The sequence below is a fragment of the Cyanistes caeruleus genome, chromosome 5 (genome assembly GCF_971803275.1).
Source record: "Cyanistes caeruleus chromosome 5, bCyaCae1.hap1.1, whole genome shotgun sequence".
Lineage (NCBI taxonomy): Eukaryota > Metazoa > Chordata > Aves > Passeriformes > Paridae > Cyanistes > Cyanistes caeruleus.
Genome location: NC_141705.1, coordinates 69,326,005 through 69,348,534, shown reverse-complemented (window position 1 = coordinate 69,348,534; position 22,530 = coordinate 69,326,005). Strand labels below are relative to the sequence as shown.

At 41.4% G+C, this 22,530-nt stretch overlaps 1 protein-coding gene across 1 annotated transcript in view; it reads right to left on the bottom strand.

Annotated features, from left to right (window-relative positions):
* The window catches only part of LOC147653225 (uncharacterized), a 420,383-nt gene extending 401,467 nt beyond the window's left edge, over nucleotides 1-18,916 (bottom strand). The window contains exon 1 of the mRNA XM_086890167.1: nucleotides 16,330-18,916. The gene's annotated coding sequence lies outside the window, so the exon portion shown is untranslated. The remainder of the gene's footprint in view (nucleotides 1-16,329) is intronic.
* Between the last annotated feature and the right edge of the window lie 3,614 nt (nucleotides 18,917-22,530).

The window sequence follows — 22,530 nt, the reverse complement described above, 5'->3', positions numbered from 1 at the left end:
ATAACCAAAATTCCAGAAAAATCCCACCGAATCTCCACAAATTCCCACAGAATACATGAAAAATCCCTGATAATTCGTCAGTTCTCTACAGAATCTCACCAAATTCCAGAAAAGTCCCTCAAAGTTCCACAAACATCCCACAAAATCTCCTCAATATCCAACAAAATTCAAGAAAAATCCCAAAATATGCTCTAAATCTTCTCAAAACACGGCCAAAATCCTCAAAAATCCCACCAAATCTCCACAAATTCCCACAAAATACATGAGAAATGCCTCAAGATCCCTAAATCGCCTCAATATCCCACAAAATCACACAAAAATCACCCAAAACCTCCACAAGTTTCCACAAAAATCTAAATCAAATTCCTCAAACTACTTCAAGTCTCCTCAGAATCCCACACAATTCCAGAAAAAACACACAAAATTCCAGAGAAGTCCCACAAAACTCCCTAAATCATTTCAAAACCCTACCAATTCACAGGAATGTCCCACAAAATCTCCACCAATTCCCTGAACATCCCACAGAAATCTCACAAAAATCCCTAAATCTTCGGAAAACTCGACCAAATTCCAGAAACGCCCCATAAAATCAGCACAGTTTCCCACAAACTTCAAGAAAAAACACCACAAAATTCCCTAAATCTTCTCAAAACACGACCAAATTCTAGAAAAATATCCCACCGAATCTCCAGAAATTCCCACAGAATACATGAAAAATCCCTGATAATTCGTCAGTTCTCTACAGAATCTCACCAAATACCAGAAAAGTCCCCCAAAGTTCCACAAGCATCCCACAAAATCTCCCTAATATCCAACAAAATTCCAGGAAAAATCTCACACAATTCCCTAAATCTTCTGAACACTTGACCAAATTCCAGAAGCGCCCCATAAAATCAGCACAGTTTCCCACAAAATTCAAGAAAAAACACCACAAAATTCCCAAAATCTTATCAAAATACCACAAAATTCTTGAAAAGCCCCACCAAATTCCAGAAACATCCCACAAAATCTCCTCAATACCCAACAAAATCCCTGAAAAATCACACAAAATTCCCTAAATCTTCTCAAAACATAACCAAAATTCCAGAAAAATCCCACCAAATCTCCACAAATTCCCACAGAATACGTGAAAAATCCCTGATAATTCGTCAGTTCTCTACAGAATCTCACCAAATTCCAGAAAAGTCCCTCAAAGTTCCACAAACATCCCACAAAATCTCCTCAATATCCAACAAAATTCAAAAAAAATCCCACAAAATTCTCTAAATCTTCTCAAAACACGGCCAAAATCCACAAAAATCCCACCAAATCTCCACAAATTCCCACAGAATACATGAAAAATCCCTGATAATTCGTCAGTTCTCTACAGAATCTCACCAAATACCAGAAAAGTCCCCCAAAGTTCCACAAGCATCCCACAAAATCTCCCTAATATCCAACAAAATTCCAGGAAAAATCTCACACAATTCCCTAAATCTTCTGAACACTTGACCAAATTCCAGAAGCGCCCCATAAAATCAGCACAGTTTCCCACAAAATTCAAGAAAAAACACCACAAAATTCCCTAAATCTTCTCAAAACTCTACCAAATTCCAGAAAAATCCCACCAAATCTCCACAAATTCCCACAGAATACATGAAAAATCCCTGATAATTCATCAGTTCTCTACAGAATCTCACCAAATTCCAGAAAAGTCCCTCAAAGTTCCACAAACATCCCACAAAAATCTCACAAAAATCCCTAACACTTCTGAAAACTTGACCAAATTCCAGAAACGCCCCATAAAATCAGCACAGTTTCCCACAAAATTCAAGAAAAAACACCACAAAATTCCCAAAATCTTTTCAAAATACCACAAAATTCTTGAAAAGCCCCACCAAATTCCAGAAACATCCCACAAAATCTCCTCAATACCCAACAAAATCCCAGAAAAATCCCACAAAATTCCCTAAATTTTCTCAAAACATAACCAAAATTCCAGAAAAATCCCACCGAATCTCCACAAATTCCCACAGAATACATGAAAAATCCCTGATAATTCGTCAGTTCTCTACAGAATCTCACCAAATTCCAGAAAAGTCCCTCAAAGTTCCACAAACATCCCACAAAATCTCCTCAATATCCAACAAAATTCAAGAAAAATCCCAAAATATGCTCTAAATCTTCTCAAAACACGGCCAAAATCCTCAAAAATCCCACCGAATCTCCACAAATTCCCACAGAATACGTGAGAAATGCCTCAAGATCCCTAAATCGCCTCAATATCCCACAAAATCACACAAAAATCACCCAAAACCTCCACAAGTTTCCACAAAATCTAAGAAAAATTCCTCAAAATTCTTCAAGTCTCCTCAGAATCCCACACAATTCCAGAAAAAACACACAAAATTCCAGAGAAGTCCCACAAAACTCCCTAAATCATTTCAAAACCCTACCAATTCACAGGAATGTCCCACAAAATCTCTACCAATTCCCAGAACATCCCACAAAAATCTCACAAAAATCCCTAACACTTCTGAAAACTTGACCAAATTCCAGAAACGCCCCATAAAATCAGCACAGTTTCCCACAAAATTCAAGAAAAACACCACAAAATTCCCAAAATCTTTTCAAAATATCACAAAATTCTTGAAAAGCCCCACCAAATTCCAGAAACATCCCACAATTTCCTCAATACCCAACAAAATCCCAGAAAAATCCCACAATATTCCCTAAATTTTCTCAAAACACAACCAAAATTCCAGAAAAATCCCACCAAATCTCCACAAATTCCCACAGAATACATGAAAAATCCCTGATAATTCGTCAGTTCTCTACAGAATCTCACCAAATTCCAGAAAAGTCCCTCAAAGTTCCACAAACATCCCACAAAATCTCCTCAATATCCAACAAAATTCAAGAAAAATCCCACAATATTCTCTAAATCTCAAAACACGGCCAAAATCCTCAAAAATCCCACCGAATCTCCACAAATTCCCACAGAATACATGAAAAATCCCTGATAATTCGTCAGTTCTCTACAGAATCTCACCAAATTCCAGAAAAGTCCCTCAAAGTTCCACAAACATCCCACAAAATCTCCCCAGTATCCAACAAAATTCCAGGAAAAATCCCACAAAATTCTCTAAATCTTCTCAAAACACGGCCAAAATCCTCAAAAATCCCACCGAATCTCCACAAATTCCCACAGAATACATGAAAAATCCCTGATAATTCGTCAGTTCTCTACAGAATCTCACCAAATTCCAGAAAAGTCCCTCAAAGTTCCACAAACATCCCACAAAATCCCCCCAATGTCCAACAAAATTCCAGGAAAAATCCCACAAAATTCCCTAAATCTTCTCAAAACTCTACCAAATTCCAGAAAAATATCCCACCAAATCTCCACAAATTCCCACAAAATACATGAGAAATCCCTCAAGATCCCTAAATCGCCTCAATATCCCACAAAATCACACAAAAATCACCCAAAACCTCCACAAGTTTCCACAAAATCTAAGAAAAATTCCTCAAAATACTTCAAGTCTCCTCTGAATCCCACACAATTCCATAAAAACCCCACAAAATTCCAGAGAAGTCCCACAAAACTCCCTAAATCATTTCAAAACCCTACCAATTCACAGGAATGTCCCACAAAATCTCCACCAATTCCCAGAACATCCCACAAAAATCTCACAAAAATCCCTAACACTTCTGAAAACTCGACCAAATTCCAGAAACGCCCCATAAAATCAGCACAGTTTCCCACAAAATTCAAGAAAAAACACCACAAAATTCCCTAAACCTTTTCAAAATACCACAAAATTCTTGAAAAGCCCCACCAAATTCCCGAAACATCCCACAAAATGTCCTTAATACCCAACAAAATCCCAGAAAAATCACACAAAATTCCCTAAATTTTCTCAAAACATGGCCAAAATTCCAGAAAAATCCCACCGAATCTCCACAAATTCCCACAGAATACGTGAAAAATCCCTGATAATTTGTCAGTTCTCTACAGAATCTCACCAAATTCCAGAAAAGTCCCTCAAAGTTCCACAAACATCCCACAAAATCTCCTCAATATCCAACAAAATTCAAGAAAAATCCCAAAAAATTCTCTAAATCTTCTCAAAACACGACCAAATTCTAGAAAAATATCCCACCAAATCTCCACAAATTTCCACAAAATGCATGAAAAATCCCTCAAGATCCCTAAATCGCCTCAATATCCCACAAAATCACGCAAAAATCACCCAAAACCACCACAAGTTTCCACAAAAATCTAAGAAAAATTCCTCAAAATTCTTCAAGTCTCCTCAAAACCACACAAAGTTTGTGAAAAGGCCCACCAAATTCCAAAAAAATCCCACAGAATCTCCACAAATTCCCACAAAAATCCAAATCAAATTCCTCAAAATTCTTCAAGTCTCCTCAGAATCCCACACAATTCCAGAAAAACCCCACCAAATTCCAGAGAAGTCCCACAAAACTCCCTAAATCATTTCAAAACCCTACCAATTCACAGGAATGTCCCACAAAATCTCTACCAATTCCCAGAACATCCCACAAAAATCTCACAAAAATCCCTAAATCTTCTGAAAACTCGACCAAATTCCAGAAACGCCCCATAAAATCAGCACAGTTTCCCACAAAATTCAAGAAAAAACACCACAAAATTCCCTAAACCTTTTCAAAATACCACAAAATTCTTGAAAAGCCCCACCAAATTCCAGAAACATCCCACAAAATGTCCTCAATATCCAACAAAATCCCAGAAAAATCACACAAAATTCTCTAAATCTTCTCAAAACACAACCAAAATCCACAAAAATCCCACCGAATCTCCACAAATTCCCACAGAATACATGAAAAATCCCTGATAATTCGTCAGTTCTCTACAGAATCTCACCAAATTCCAGAAGAGTCCCTCAAAGTTCCACAAACATCCCACAAAATCTGCCCAGTATCCAACAAAATTCCAGGAAAAATCCCACAAAATTCCCTAAATCTTCTCAAAACACGACCAAATTCTAGAAAAATATCCCACCGAATCTCCAGAAATTCCCACAGAATACATGAAAAATCCCTGATAATTCGTCAGTTCTCTACAGAATCTCACCAAATACCAGAAAAGTCCCCCAAAGTTCCACAAGCCTCCCACAAAATCTCCCTAATATCCAACAAAATTCCAGGAAAAATCTCACACAATTCCCTAAATCTTCTGAACACTTGACCAAATTCCAGAAGCGCCCCATAAAATCAGCACAGTTTCCCACAAAATTCAAGAAAAAACACCACAAAATTCCCTAAATCTTCTCAAAACACGACCAAATTCCAGAAAAATCCCACCAAATCTCCACAAATTCATACAGAATACATGAAAAATCCCTGATAATTCGTCAGTTCTCTACCGAATCTCACCAAATTCCAGAAAAGTCCCACAAAGTTCCACAAACAATCCACAAAAATCTCACAAAAATCCCTAACACTTCTGAAAACTCGACCAAATTCCAGAAACGCCCCATAAAATCAGCACAGTTTCCCACAAAATTCAAGAAAAAACACCACAAAATTCCTAAAATCTTTTCAAAATACCACAAAATTCTTGAAAAGCCCCACCAAATTCCAGAAACATCCCACAAAATCTCCTCAATACCCAACAAAATCCCAGAAAAATCCCACAAAATTCCCTAAATTTTCTCAAAACATAACCAAAATTCCAGAAAAATCCCACCGAATCTCCACAAATTCCCACAGAATACATGAAAAATCCCTGATAATTCGTCAGTTCTCTACAGAATCTCACCAAATTCCAGAAAAGTCCCTCAAAGTTCCACAAACATCCCACAAAATCTCCTCAATATCCAACAAAATTCAAGAAAAATCCCAAAATATGCTCTAAATCTTCTCAAAACACGGCCAAAATCCTCAAAAATCCCACCGAATCTCCACAAATTCCCACAGAATACGTGAGAAATGCCTCAAGATCCCTAAATCGCCTCAATATCCCACAAAATCACACAAAAATCACCCAAAACCTCCACAAGTTTCCACAAAATCTAAGAAAAATTCCTCAAAATTCTTCAAGTCTCCTCAGAATCCCACACAATTCCAGAAAAAACACACAAAATTCCAGAGAAGTCCCACAAAACTCCCTAAATCATTTCAAAACCCTACCAATTCACAGGAATGTCCCACAAAATCTCCACCAATTCCCAGAACATCCCACAGAAATCCCACAAAAATCCCTAAATCTTCTGAAAACTCGACCAAATTCCAGAAATGCCCCATAAAATCAGCACAGTTTCCCACAAAATTCAAGAAAAAACACCACAAAATTCCCTAAACCTTTTCAAAATACCACAAAATCCTTGAAAAGCTCCACCAAATTCCAGAAACATCCCACAAAATGTCCTCAAAACCCAACAGAATCCCAGAAAAATCCCACAAAATTCCCTAAATTTTCTCAAAACATAACCAAAATTCCAGAAAAATCCCACCGAATCTCCACAAATTCCCACAGAATACGTGAAAAATCCCTGAAAATTCGTCAGTTCTCTACAGAATCTCACCAAATTCCAGAAAAGTCCCTCAAAGTTCCACAAACATCCCACAAAATCTCCTCAATATCCAACAAAATTCAAGAAAAATCCCACAATATGCTCTAAATCTTCTCAAAACACGGGCAAAATCCACAAAAATCCCACCGAATCTCCACAAATTCCCACAGAATACATGAAAAATCCCTGATAATTCGTCAGTTCTCTACAGAATCTCACCAAATTCCAGAAAAGTCCCTCAAAGTTCCACAAACATCCCACAAAATCTCCCCAGTATCCAACAAAATTCCAGGAAAAATCCCACAAAATTCCCTAAATCTTCTCAAAACACGACCAAATTCTAGAAAAATATCCCAACAAATCACCACAAATTCCCACAAAATACATGAAAAATCCCTCAAGATCCCTAAATCGCCTCAATATCCCACAAAATCACACAAAAATCACACAAAACCTCCACAAGTTTCCACAAAATCTAAGAAAAATTCCTCAAAATTCTTCAAGTCTCCTCAAAACCACACAAAGTCCTTGAAAAGGCCCACCAAATTCCAGTAAAATCCCACAGAATCTCCACAAATTCCCACAAAATCTAAAACAAATTCCTCAAAATTCTTCAAGTCTCCTCAGAATCCCACACAATTCCAGAAAAAACACACAAAATTCCAGAGAAGTCCCACAAAACTCCCTAAATCATTTCAAAACCCTACCAATTCACAGGAATGTCCCACAAAATCTCCACCAATTCCCAGAACATCCCACAAAAATCTCACAAAAATCCCTAAATCTTCGGAAAACTCGACCAATTTCCAGAAACGCCCCATAAAATCAGCACAGTTTCCCACAAACTTCAAGAAAAAACACCACAAAATTCCCTAAAACTTTTCAAAATACCACAAAATTCTTGAAAAGCCCCACCAAATTCCAGAAACATCCCACAAAATGTCCTCAATATCCAACAAAATCCCAGAAAAATCACACAAAATTCCCTAAATCTGCTCAAAACACGGCCAAAATCCACAAAAATCCCACCAAATCTCCAGAAATTCCCACAGAATACATGAAAAATCCCTGATAATTCGTCAGTTCTCTATAGAATCTCACAAAATTCCAGAAAAGTCCCTCAAAGTTCCACAAACATCCCACAAAATCTCCCCAGTATCCAACAAAATTCCAGGAAAAATCTCACAAAATTCCCTAAATCTTCTCAAAACACGACCAAATTCTAGAAAAATATCCCACCAAATCACCACAAATTCCCACAAAATACATGAAAAATCCCTCAAGATCCCTAAATCGCCTCAATATCCCACAAAATCCCACAAAAATCACACAAAACCTCCACAAGTTTCCACAAAATCTAAGAAAAATCCCTGAAAATTCTTCAAGTCTCCTCAAAACCACACAAAGTACTTGAAAAGGCCCACCAAATTCCAGTAAAATCCCACAGAATCTCCACAAGTTTCCACAAAATCTAAGAAAAATTCCTCAAAATTCTTCAAGTCTCCTCAGAATCCCACACAATTCCAGAAAAAACACACAAAATTCCAGAGAAGTCCCACAAAACTCCCTAAATCATTTCAAAACCCTACCAATTCACAGGAATGTCCCACAAAATCTCCACCAATTCCCAGAACATCCCATAAAAATCCCTAACACTTCGGAAAACTCGACCAAATTCCAGAAACGCCCCATAAAATCAGCACAGTTTCCCACAAACTTCAAGAAAAAACACCACAAAATTCCCTAAATCTTTTCAAAATACCACAAAATTCTAGAAAAATATCCCACCAAATCTCCACAAATTCCCACAAAATACATGAGAAATCCCTCAAGATCCCTAAATCGCCTCAATATCCCACAAAATCACACAAAAATCACACAAAACCTCCACAAGTTTCCACAAAATCTAAGAAAAATTCCTCAAAATTCTTCAAGTCTCCTCAGAAGGTTCTGGATGAGGGTAGAAATAATTAAAAAGCATCTTAAAAGTAACATCATATTTTTGTCAGCCATCTCTTCAGGGACTACTTTAAATCCCAGAATGTTCAAGAGCCATCATCACTGTACAAACAGAAGCTCCAACTGAACGAAACCAGAAGAAGTGGATATGGCAAATTCTCTGGTCCAAGTGGTGATATTAATCTGGTGAGGCTCTGGATTCCCATTTCAGACATACTATCACAGCTTAAATATAGGAAAAAATTGGGATTTTACTTTGCTGTGGTCTCTTTTTGTTTTGCAAAATATGTGATAGTTAATATATGAGTAAAATCTTGTATAAAAACAGGTTTGTTTTTTGGTTTTTTTTCTAACAAATAGCCAAATGCATATTACCTGCCTTGCTGGAAAATAATTGAGGTCTTCCTCTAAGAAATTTTTTCTCAGAGTGCCTTTCTTTGTGATTTGTGTTCTTATCTTAGGAAGATACAGGAGTTGCTCATTTTAATGCTGTCCAGCAGACTATTCCATGCTTTCTCAGCTGTTTGGATCTGCAGTTCAGGATTGGACCAAGAAAAATGGTGATGGGATCAAATCATTTTTATTCTTAAATGAGGACAATTCCATTTTTAAACATACACATGTGCTTCCAATGCTTTCAGTAGTCAAGGATGAAATTTTGAACAGACATGAATTCCTCAGTCTTTGTTTCTTTTTCCCTGAAGGATGGAATTTGGACTTTGCCCACCAGTGCTGTCCTTGCTATGGGCAGATGTTTCTTCTGTTCTTCTTACCAGCAGTAGGAGTGGTTGGACACTGAACCTCAAAGAAGAGGGAGCTAACATCCCTTACCTGGATAAGTCCCACAGGTAAGCACCTTGGAGAAGTTCTTCAACCAAAACCAGTTCCTGTAAGGCTTTCCAGCCCTTGACAGGAAATAAGCTGATTCCTGCAGGCTGCAACATGAAGACTTCCAGACTGAAGTGAGCATCCTGCTATAAGGAAGGATTTGGGAGTAGTGAGTCATCATTTGTATGGGAAATTAATCTGTGATTTTTATTTATTGTTTTTTTTCATTTGAAGTAACATCACATCATCATAGAGAGACATTGTCTGTCATTTCTGGTGTGGATACCTGAATAACTCAGCTAGACAGGTAGCATGATAAGGTAATACAATGCAGATATTGAAAGGAATTTTTTGGATGATTTTTTTGTTAGTTCAAGCTGCAGTCCCTGATTTATTCAGGCTTTGAAGTACCATGCAAGCCTTTCCCACAGAAGAAATTCTGTTTTATGTAAATAATGCACTGTGCAGTAAACTAGAAGAAAGCAGGGAGCATAGAGCATGAAGTTAGTGTTTCATGCAGGTGTTTGAAGGCAATGTGGGATTCCAGAGCTTAGTGTTTGAATTGCACTTGAATTTCCTTCTTTGCTGTTATTTAGACTGCTCTGAAGTAGTCATGAGAAGCAAAAATGAAAGGCAATGTTGTTTGATGGGGACTGTGGTAGGGCTTTCTTGCCAGATTTGAAATGGCTTGAATTGATTAAAATCTCCAGGTGAGGGGAAGATTGTATCCATTCCTCTCTCTTATTAAAGCAAATTTTCCAAGAGGGATGTAAAATTGCAGTTGAGGGTTGGGGTGGTTTTTTCTTTTTTCCCTTCTTTCATGTGCAACCTAACAACTCCAGTTTCACAGGCCTATTTAACATTTGATCCCTAAAAGTCAGTCCTTTGCTTTGTATTTTGGGCACTTGTTCATCTTGGGGAATTTGTCATCTTCTCAGGGCATTGAAGGTCAACCAAATGCTGCAGGTTTCATTCTTCCTTTCATATGGTCTATGTCCTGGGGTTTGACTCTTAAGCAGAGCTATTTTTTTATTTTGCAGCCTAGCAGTTGTACGGTGGGGCTATGTGCAGGTGAATTCACTTGAGAACGATGGGTAAATCAGCTCCTGGGAAGATGTGCACTGCCTGGCCCCGATGCTTCAGCATGCTTGAGGTCAGCTTGGCTGTCTCTGACTGTCTAATAATAATGCAGAATAACAGAATTAAGTATTCATTGTAATTGGTGATCAATAAGATTTGTTTTCAGCTAAGTCTGCGTGCTAGTTTCTAAAGCACTCCAGTCTGTTTCATCAATGACCTTTGTGGTTTTAGCTTAAGCTAAAAATCTAGTTTCTGCTGTTGTTATTTTCTGCCCTGTCGCTGTGAGAGGAAGGGATGATGGCTGGAGGTTTGGCAGTCAGCGAGGGCCTGGCCACCACTGCAGTTCTGTACACTCAGCCTTGGAGATGTGATCAGGAATGTGCTGTTAGTTGCCAGTTTTGTATTGCAAAGACTGAGCATGCTGCCATCACTGTGTTTGATGAGTGAGTTTTCATTGGTTTGGTCCAACTCCAAAGCAGCCTTAATTTGAAGGTGGAATTCTTTGTGGATGAGGCTGTGAAGAATATGGTGTTTATACTCCCATCCTACGGGCAGTACGGTAGAACAACTCCTAACTGATTTGGTAATAAAGACCTAGTTTTTCTTCACTAAACCTGCCCTAGCCAAATTCATCAGCTGGTGATAGCTATCTCTGGAGTGGAAAACCTTTATTGAGTTGATTGACAATTTGATATACTTTGTCAAGCTGTGTTGTTTAGTTTCTGTTGATCCAGAGACACCTGAGGCTCCTTTTGCTTCCTAAGGGACTAAAGTAGCAAGCACTTAGAATGAGATATTGGGAAGATGGGTGCAGGAGACTTTGTAATTTAGTATGGAAAAACATAATAATGATGATGAATATTTCAGGTGGAAACGATAGTATTTCACTATATACTATGAGAAATGCTTTTATGTGATTTTTTTTCATTTCTCTTTTATTTTTTAATCCTGGATAAATTAAATGAGGCTTTTGGGGAAAGCATGAGCTGGAATTTCTATTGAGGTTGATAACCTCTGATTCTGCTCTTGTTTGTCTGTCTGCTGGAACTTGTAGCAAACTAGCTATGTCCAAGTTTAATTGTGTAATAATTATCTTTCAAATCGAGCCTTTCTCACTTGGTGCTGATGTATTTGGGGGAGGGAGGGGAATGGAGAGTAAAGAGCTCTTTTCATGAATACAATTTTAATTTCATCTTGCTGATTTGAGCCTTTCCAAGATTCAAGTGAGCATTGGATCAGGTTGGAACTGAGGGGATGACTCATGACTCTGGCATAAAAACTACATTGCATTCCACATATTAGGAGTTTTCTGTTGCCCACAAGAAAGTTCAGGAAAAAGAGACAAAAAGAGAAATGGGTTTCAAATTTCCTGTGCTATTTTCAGTTGACTCCTCTTTCTGGAGATGCCTTAGCAAGTGTAGGACATCTGAAAAACTTGGAACTGCAACTTTCTTGTTGAGGCTCTGATGAACATTGCTTCTGTCATCAAGTTCTTGTGTTCATACTTTGAACTTAGCTGAGTAATGTTGGTATCAGCAGACTCTACTAAAGCCATGCCTTCCTAATTAATAATGCATTCTTAATAAAAAAAAAAAAATCTATTTCTTCATGTATTTAATTACCTAGTGAGTGTAAGACTGAATGAAGTTAATACCGTGCAGATTTCAAGCAAAACGCTGCTTTTTAATGTGCTTCAGTATAGGCTATGCACAAGTCAATAGACATGATTTTTAAGCTTCAGTTACCTTTCATTACCCTGTGCATATTCAAATTCAGATTGATGAATGCTGAACCAAAAGCAGACATCATAGAGTTAATTGAAGTTCTTTAAATTCAGAGGCAAACTATTTTCATAGCTTTGTTTTGAGGGTGGGTTGCTTTTGATGTCTGGGGTTTTTTTGGCTAAGGCAATGGCAAACATTTATTTATCCTGTTCCCTCCCCATTTTCCACCATCGTTGTTGCCAGTGATGCCTGCAGTGCTCAGTGGTCAATGACCCTCAGCCAGGGTGAGCTGCAGGAGCCTTACAGACGGGCCTGTTCTTTCTCCCAGTGCTAGAACAAGTGCAACAGCACAGTGCCATTTTGCTAAAAGCTAATATTTTTCCCAGCAACTTCTTCTCCAGGCAGAATGAAATGCTTTCTTCAAGAGCAACCACATCTTTTCTCTGCCTGAAAGGTTGTGTTTGTTTGGGGTTTTTTCTCTTGCTTTAGGTGAGAGATAAAAAAAAAATGAAGAGGAAAGCCCAAGGAAATGCCAAAAGTACCAAGTGGTAGTAATTTTGTGTGAGTGTCTCCATTTACACTTCAAACTTGCTCTTGGAGAACTTGGAGCTGCATTTAAAATGTATTTTGGTAGGTGGTCAGCTGTTGACTATCTGCATTTCTTCTTCCATTTCTTTTCTGTGCTTGTTTGGTATTGCTGCTGAATGTCCCCAAAGAGTAAAGTGGTGTGGAAGAGTTGAGGAAGCAGCTTTTGAAATTCTAAAGCTGATGTGTAGGTTTTGTTCCTCTTGGATTTTTAAAAGCAGGTATGTCATCCAAGTTAACTTTCTTCAGCAAGTAACAAGATTGTCGTCCTTCCACTGATGCTCTGTATTTTAACAGAGGTATTTGATGGTGCTGGAAAGGAGCAAGATGCAGAATGAGTTTGAGAGAAGTGATTTAAAGTGGGAGCACAGATGGTTGATTCCTAAAAATCAAAAAATGGATGTTTTGTTTCGTAGGAAAATGAAATCTAATCCTATTTGAGGGTCAACAGGATAAATACAAAGAACTAAATACAGATGTAGATACATATATACATATATGCGTATATATATATATATATATTTGTATAACCCCGCCCCCCGAAATCTATGAAGCAGGACTGATTGGTGCCATAGCCCAGGCAGCCTGTGGATCTAATTGCCTGCCTGTATTCAGCCCTTGCCTGGATGCCAGGGGAGACGTCTCTGGATTTGTCTCCAGACAGCTTTCCAGGGATGATCCTGCTCCTTTCCTGGTGCCCCAGAGTGCTGCAAGCCCCCCATCCTGGGGCCATGGTGATGCCTGCCGGGGCCTTTAGGGTCCCCCCTAAAGGGCAGACAGGGTTTGACTGCAAGCTTCCTTGGAAGGTGGAGGCAGGTGAATATTGGCCACCTTCTTCTTTCCCGCTGCCCTCCGTGCTCTTGCAAAGCCTGCTGGGGCACTGGGGCTCTCCATTGCAGGCAGTCTGGAGCTGCCATGCAAAGCCATCTCTCAAGGAGTCCCCAGGTCTCAGGTGCAACCTCAAGAAAATGACACAGCAACGTGTAGAAAACGTGAACTTTATTCACTTGACTACTTCTAAAATCTACAATCCAACGTTACTAGAAGACTATGGGGTAAGAATCTTAAGGCTAAGAAACTTCAATGCTTCAACTGTTTAGAACTGAACACTAAGGGAAAGGTCAACTTCTTGGGGGAAACGTGGTGGGGAATCGAACAACAACAGGGGTGTGGCTAACTTGTAAGGTGGGGAACGTCGCAGTGCCTGGGCTGGGCACTGGTCACCCGTTCCCCGTAAGGTTCTGTAGCTGGAGCGCGACGCTGGAGGTCAGAGCTGTGGGGAGGTGCGGAGTCTCCTGTCACTGCCCTCTTTTGCCGCCGTCTTGGTGGTTGGCCTCCTCGGCTGAGAGCTGTAGCGAAGGTGCAGCCGCATCAGGTCACGGTTTTGCCTGAGCAGCTGCATCAACTTGGTGGGACAGCCGAGTCTTCGATGGCGGCGGGGCCCCGCACGGCCCGAAGGGCTCTGGAGATTCCGCTGCAAGGCAAAGCACAGGGATCCCCATGGAAGAGGCAGAGAGGCAGAGCGGGGCCGGCACCTGTGGGGCTGCCTTTGGCCTGGGAGACAGAGACTCGGGCCCAGTTGGGCTGGGCTGGCCTGGGGAAGAGGCTGCAGCAGGCAGAGCTCTGCCGCCTCTGCTTGGTGCTGTCCATGGAGCTCAGCCCCTGGGCCACATTCCCCAGCCAGGAGCTCAGGCCCCTTCTGCCGCAGGGCATTGGCCAAAGGGTGCCCAAGAGGCCCTCAAGGTCTGCCCCATCCCACCTGCCCCTGACCCCCCACCCCCTGCCTCACCTCTCCCCAGCGTCTCTGAAATCTTCTTCCAAGGGCCCATCCCATGGCCATTCCTATGAGGAGCACGTCAATGAGCAGGAGTGTCCTGGACGCCCACCAGAGGAGCGCAGAGTCCTTCTCCTCCAGGTCGAAATCCTCCGGAACCAGAGGAGAGGCACCCGTGCTCCTCTCGGGTTTGCTCACAGGGTCGAGGGGATGGGCCAAGAGCAGCAGCACGTAAAGCTGCAGCAGCGCGGAGGAGCCGTGAGCAGCCATAGTGCTCTGCCAGCAGCACCGAGGCTCTGGGCGTCTCTCTGCGAGCAGCTGTGCCTGGGCACTGGGGCGCAGCAACAGCTGGGGACAGTTGCCAGCCAGCGTGCCGTCCCCAGAGGCTGTGATGTCACAGAAGCACAGAACGCCCTGGCTGCAGAGAGCCCTGAGAGAATGTTGAGTCCAAGCTGGGAGCCATGGCGGCAAGTATGGCCAGCAGAGTGGGGCCCGAGCGCTGCGGCCTGGCTTGCCTTGCACCCGTGCCACAATGATGACTCCAGCAGCCCCTGTCAGGCCATTGCAGTATCTGATGGCCCACGCTGGGCACAAGTTCTTCCCAATGGCCACCGTAAACCTCCCTTGGCCCAGCTTCCAAGCCTTGTTGGCATCTGCTCTCTCTTGTCCTTGCCCACCTGGCTGGCGCTGCCGTGTTGCTCGCTGGCCTGTCTGTGGGAGAAGAGGCTGTGCCAATGAGTGCTGCTCAACTTGGAGGCCATTCAAAGGAGGATTTGATTGGGCCTGCTGTGGGAAGAAGGAATATGCGTGCACATGGCCACTTCCCATAGGTTTTACCCCAGATTTTCATGAGCAGCTGTCCTAGTGAAAGTCAAGTCTGTTTTAGTGAGTATTTGAGGGCTTCCAGAGCACAGTGCCATCTCAGGGGAATTCTGCTGGTTGAGTTCTACTGAGGCTTTGAGATGAGTTGCAAATCCTGAAAATGTTCTCCTTGCCCAGGTAGTAATTTCACAGTTTAGACTCTGGGGATATTGATTGCTCAGTGTTGAGGACCTCATGTAACTTTCAGCCCCAGAAACTTTCAACCTCCAGTGATTGTCCTTGAGACAAAACCATTTGAAATCTTTTTTTCTGTGGACAGGAATTGCTTCGGTGTTACTTCACATCATCCATTAAAAATTTGATGCCTGGAACAAGTCCCGAGTGCTGTGTGATTTCCTTGGTCGTGTTCCTTGGAATGGCTTCCCCCCCATTTTCTGAAGCTGGCCCCAGAAAGGTCATAGATGGGTGAGAAGTTCTGAAAGGCCAAGTGGTGCAGATCTTTGCCTCCTGTTTCGAGGTCTGCGGTGAGCTGTGAGTCCAAGAGCTGATCTGACGTGATGGTGAAAACACAATTGAACCTTTTTGCAGCAGGGTGGATGGATAGAAGCAAAGCACAGCACGGCTGGCAGCAGCAAATGAATTAAAATGCATCCCTGGAATATGTTTCTTGGATTGTTCTTCTAGTATTGTGGTAGTAATTCTGATGTCTGAGTAGTGAACAAGCAACAAGTAGTGAACACGTGATTTGTAGTCAATTTTCTATTTCTTATGTAGTGGAGAGTATGGATGCTAGCTTTGGAGCAGGCTGCAGAGAGCTGCAGAAACTGCAGGCCCCATGGCCTATCAGTCCTGCCCGAGAAGCTAGCCTGGGAATTCATAGGAGGATTTCAAAACAATCCTCACAGACAGAAAACAACTGCCAGGTGCTGTTTGTCTGTCCTCTTGTTTTCCTTGCAGGAGAAAGTCAGGGGGGTGGTGAGCCCCACTGACCAATGATGGTGATGTAGCACTTTACTAAGCAATAAGAGTTTCCTTTCTGTACTTTCCACGTATCTGTCTATTAGACAAGCCTAGAGTAATAAAGTAGAGAAGATTCTCCTGTTGTGACTCCCTTGAGAGTCCGTGTCGTTCTTTCCCACCGTTCCCAATCAGAACGACAGAGGAGATTTTTAAGAATTGTGTTTTTCTCTCCTGGTTGAGGAATGTGTTCTTCACGGGCTGAATCTTCATATCACTTTGTTTTTGTAGAAGAGCAGTTTCAGCAGCAGATGATTCTCCTTGCCCTCCTTTTCATTTTTCTTGTCTGTATTATTGCCTGGCAGGTTAACCTTTTCAAATTGCGTGCTGCAAAACGTTGCTACTAAGGATAGTTGGTGTCCAAACAGGTTCTTTTCTCGCTTGGATTTCAACTATTGCAGGATGAAAGGTTTCTAATGAAGCTACAGAATTGCATATCACTGGGACCTTGACTTCTTCCCTGCTTGGATCTAGATAAAGAGATTCTTGCCAATTGAACTGCTGACATATTATGTAGAGATCAGGAGTGGCCACCACAAGTGGTACTGAATTCTTGGAAATGTGGTGATTTTTGTTAGAAATGATTTTAGCTTCGACAGTGCAAGCTTATCATATCCATCTGCATTTGTGTTCTATTAATCATGGGCTTTTGTATTAAGCATGGGCTTCAGTTTGCTGTCTTTTTGTCACTTCTTCAAATACCAGTTTTCTACACCTGCTGGCTTGTTCCTTCTGACTTCAAATGGTATCTCTTGGGCACATAACTTCATCTTATTGTGAACAGCGCAAAGAACATGTTTTGGTCTGTCTTGATTTGATGGAGTGATTGCTGTGGAAGGACTGGGAGGTTTTGTGGTTTAAGGTGAAAGAAGTTCAGCAGCCTTGGCAAGTAAGTGTGCCAGTTTACAAGGTGAATCTACAGAAACCCCCGTGCTTCAGCTGCAATGTACAATCTCTGAGGCTGCTGCTGTCGGGGTGCCTTTGTTCTGTTGGTTTGGGAACCCATATTCTACACAGCATCATTTGTCAGAACTCCATTTCACTTGTACAGTCCCTCTGTTTTCCCACTTCTGAATGATGGTTTTCTCTGTGCCTTTAACATGGGGAATTCTGGGTGATAAAAATAATACATATTCCATAATGTTTTACGTTTCCTCTTGGAGTTTTTTCTAGTTTTCAAATAATTACCTTTTGTTTCTAGCTGGGGGCAAAATGCATTTGCAGTTTCAGTGGTTTTTTTTCCCAATTTCTAATCTTACTTGGGCACTAGATAAGGGAGAAAAATGCCCTAGTTTCATGGAAAAGATTCTGTGTTATTCCATGCCTTGAAATGAATTAAAATACGGTTCTATTGCTCTCTCTTTCATTTCTTCTCTTCATTTGGTAGAGTTTAGAAATCTCTTGCCATGAACTAGGTAGTGCAGAGTGCCTGCCTTGCTGTGTTGAACTCCTGGGTGAGCATGCCAGGCTTAGTTTAGAGATTTGCTTTTAAACATCCCTTATTCCTTGTGAAATCTATCATTTGGTTTGTTTGTAGTTGTGTTAGAAGATAAAGAGGAGGGGGATCACCCTGGAAAATTTGTCATCTGAACTGAATTTGTACCCTTTAGGCCATCAGTGACTGCTCCTTAGCTTTCTCAAGGCATGAAGGACACTGGGAGTTCCTCCCAGACTCTTCTTTTGCGACAGCAGTCCTTTCTCTTTGGCTCCATGAGATGCTCTGCACAGGAGTGCTTGAGCTCTGAAGGGCAGGGGCATTCCATGAGGGTGAATAATAAAGAACTCCTGTAGCCTGAACTGTTTCCAACTTAACCCAGCAGAAGGAATTGTTTCCCAATTCTGAGTCTAATGGTGCTGCTGACAAATTGTGCAGTTTCAGAGCAGCAGTGCAAGATGTGCAAGGGGCTTGTGTGGAGGGAGAGCAGCAGCTTGTAACACTGGACCTTTGTCCCGTGGGCAGCTGTGCGGTTTTAAGCGGGAATGTTCCGGAGGGGTGTGGAATTGAAGAAATGTTTGGAAGATTTGTAGGTTTGTTGCTGTAGGTGTGAAGGGTGGGGACAAGTCTTGTCCAGTGACGGAGCAATGATTAGGTAAGGTACTGGGAGAGCATCTGAGGATGGTGTTGCTGTTGCATGTGATTTTTCTGGAGGCCATCTGATGCACACAAGATTTGTTATGACTACCAGGATTGCAACTAAACAGAATGCAGTCATTTTTCTTGTAATTTAGTGCAGCATCTTTTGATCCGTGATGAGCTGAAGGCTCAGTGCACAAGGCTGAAAGGAAATGGCACGCTCTCAAGAGATTTTGGTCTTTGCGGCTTCATGAAGGTGGATAGGACATAATTCCTTCGCTCATTGGAGCTGCAGAGTTTAGTTTGATCTCCTCTGTTTCTAAGCAGTGCTAAAAGGTGTTCCTTCCCTCAATTTTGATGGCAGCAGAGAGTCAGCTAATGAATGTGGATCTAGGTAAGGTTTGTGGAACAAAATCAAACACAATTGTCTGAAAAGCTGTTAGACATGCCTACAGTCAGTGTCAACAGAGAAGGAAGAGGTTAAAATTCCATCTTAATTTTAGAGCTCTTCCTCTCTTCTGCCTGCTTTTCCCATAGTGCATATGGAACCAGCATAGTTCATTTGATCCCTACCCCTGAGTGCAGCAGCTCACCTGCTTTCTGCTGCCCGCCTTTGCTTTCTTGTCAGATGGAAACACTGAAATAGAAAAGGTGATGTGACTTAATTGACTTCATTCAAATGCCTTGGCAATTGAATTTCTGTCTCTTGGCTGGATACTCAGCATCTCTAAGTGCAGAATCCTCCCTGGCACTGTATATCCTCGCCTTGTCCCTGCCACCACCACTCAAATATTTTCCTTTCATTGTAAAGTGAGTGAGATTTTACTTGGCTGGAATTCTGCAGTGCTGGGAATGAAGGCTTTTTCCTTCCTCATTTTTTTATAATGAATTTCTTTTTTATTCTATTCACACCTTCTGAGTGAGCCTTTCATAAGGGCTTCTGTATTTCACAGCGGCTACACCTATTTGGGCCTGAAGACTTTGATACAATTGTAATCACTTGGAAATGGAACCTGTTTGATTTGTATGGAAGGCAGCCATTCTCCCTGTTCCAAACTTCCTAAAATAGTTTATCCACATTGAAAAAAAAAATACCTCTTGGAGATAGTGAAGACAGTGCATGATGCTGATTCCAGGGATGGATAAGAAGGACCATCACCTTCCTCACACCAGCAAACTTGAGACTAATAGTCAGGTCTGCAGTTCTAATTTTAATCCACAGTAATCTACAGACAATCCTTTATTATCTAAAAAAGCTGATACCGTTCAAGTTGGAAGCAAGCTGAAGTTGGAAGAGTTAGGTTTCTTCAAAGCTCTTGTTTCCAGCAGGATTGGAGAGTCTTTACCTTTTGTGACAGGAAGGTTTTAAATTTGTAATGCTGACCTTGCAACTGGAACTTGGTCGCTCCATTGTTGCACTTGGAGCAGCCAGATGACCTCAAAGGAGAAGTGCATTGTTCTAACTTGTGTGGAAGCAGTGGCTGCAAATACCATCAGGAAGTGCTGGACTGGCACTGGATGGATGGATGGATGGATGGATGGATGCTCTTAGGCCACAGAGCTGGAAATATCAGTTGTAGCCACATGGTAAGTCCATTTATGTAATTCCAAATCTGTTCCTCACACGATCTGTGCTCCTCTATTCCGTATCAGCTTGGTGAGGAGGTAGATGAGACTGTTGGGGGAAAGAAACACTTAAATTTAAAGCAGAGTAACTGTTCCATTATAAATGCTGAAGATAAACCTGTGAGGCTACCAAAGAAATCTTTCTTTGGCTTCCAGTTAATAACTTCAAATGGATAACAAATCTATGCTGTATAATCTGCTTTGAATGGATTTCCTTTGGAACGTGTGCTTCTTCCTGAATGACAGAACTGCAATATTTTCACACTTGCAGTTTCACCCTCAAATGGCCACAGGAAATGCAGCAGCTTCTGTTTTCTGTTGCTTCTGTTTGTTAATGCTTCAAAGTGTTGCTCTGTATTTGTCCCCAGCTGTCATGACCTTAGAAAGAGAATGTTCTAAAGATAGCAGTAAAAAAGCCAGAGAGCTCCTCCTTGCAGCAGACACGGGCAGCATTGGATCCTAATAGTTTTTGCAAGGCATCCTGATGGGGAGAGGCAGATGTCAAGAATGGCAACTTCAGCAGGTGTGTGGCTGCTTCGTAGCTTGGGCTGGATTCAGGAAGGGCAGTGTTCCAGAGAGCAAAGTCAAGAGTTTGAATCAAGTAAGTGTGAGGTGCCCAGAAAGGCAGGGCCCACACTGCTCATGTGTGTCGGGGGAAGGTGAGAATCAGGCCCATCTGCTCCTAGAAATGCAGGTTCCATCTTTAGCAGCCAAAGGCTATGCAAATAAATGGCTTCTATGTATTGGAGAGCATAGAGCATGAAGTTAGTGTTTCATGCAGTTGTTTGAAGGCAATATGGGATTCCAGAGCTTAGTGTTTGAATTGCAACTTGAATTTCCTTCTTTGCTGTTATTTAGACTGCTCTGAAGTAGTCATGAGAAGCAAAAATGAAAGGCAATGTTGTTTGATGGGGACTGTGGTAGGGCTTTCTTGCCAGATTTGAAATGGCTTGAATTGATTAAAATCTCCAGGTGAGGGGAAGGTTGTATCCATTCCTCTCTCTTATTAAAGCAAATTTTCCAAGAGGGATGTAAAATTGCAGTTGAGGGTTGGGGTGGTTTTTTCTTTTTTCCCTTCTTTCATGTGCAACCTAACAACTCCAATTTCGCAGGCCTATTTAACATTTGATCCCTAAAAGTCAGTCCTTTGCTTTGTATTTTGGGCACTTGTTCATCTTGGGGAATTTGTCATCTTCTCAGGGCATTGAAGGTCAACCAAATGCTGCAGGTTTCATTCTTCCTTTCATATGGTCTATGTCCTGGGGTTTGACTCTTAAGCAGAGCTATTTTTTTATTTTGCAGCCTAGCAGTTGTACGGTGGGGCTATGTGCAGGTGAATTCACTTGAGAACGATGGGTAAATCAGCTCCTGGGAAGATGTGCACTGCCTGGCCCCGATGCTTCAGCATGCTTGAGGTCAGCTTGGCTGTCTCTGACTGTCTAATAATAATGCAGAATAACAGAATTAAGTATTCATTGTAATTGGTGATCAATAAGATTTGTTTTCAGCTAAGTCTGCGTGCTAGTTTCTAAAGCACTCCAGTCTGTTTCATCAATGACCTTTGTGGTTTTAGCTTAAGCTAAAAATCTAGTTTCTGCTGTTGTTATTTTCTGCCCTGTCGCTGTGAGAGGAAGGGATGATGGCTGGAGGTTTGGCAGTCAGCAAGGGCCTGGCCACCACTGCAGTTCTGTACACTCAGCCTTGGAGATGTGATCAGGAATGTGCTGTTAGTTGCCAGTTTTGTATTGCAAAGACTGAGCATGCTGCCATCACTGTGTTTGATGAGTGAGTTTTCATTGGTTTGGTCCAACTCCAAAGCAGCCTTAATTTGAAGGTGGAATTCTTTGTGGATGAGGCTGTGAAGAATATGGTGTTTATACTCTCATCCTACGGGCAGTACGGTAGAACAACTCCTAACTGATTTGGTAATAAAGACCTAGTTTTTCTTCACTAAACCTGCCCTAGCCAAATTCATCAGCTGGTGATAGCTATCTCTGGAGTGGAAAACCTTTATTGAGTTGATTGACAATTTAATATACTTTGTCAAGCTGTGTTGTTTAGTTTCTGTTGATCCAGAGACACCTGGGGCTCCTTTTGCTTCCTAAGGGATTAAAGTAGCAAGCACTTAGAATGAGATATTGGGAAGATGGGTGCAGGAGACTTTGTAATTTAGTATGGAAAAACATAATAATGATGATGAATATTTCAGGTGGAAACGATAGCATTTCACTATATACTATGTGAAATGCTTTTATGTGGTTTTTTTCATTTCTCTTTTATTTTTTAATCCTGGATAAATTAAATGAGGCTTTTGGGGAAAGCATGAGCTGGAATTTCTATTGAGGTTGATAACCTCTGATTCTGCTCTCATTTGTCTGTCTGCTGGAACTTGTAGCAAACTAGCTATGTCCAAGTTTAATTGTGTAATAATTATCTTTCAAATTGAGCCTTTCTCACTTGGTGCTGATGTATTTGGGGGAGGGAGGGGAATGGAGAGTA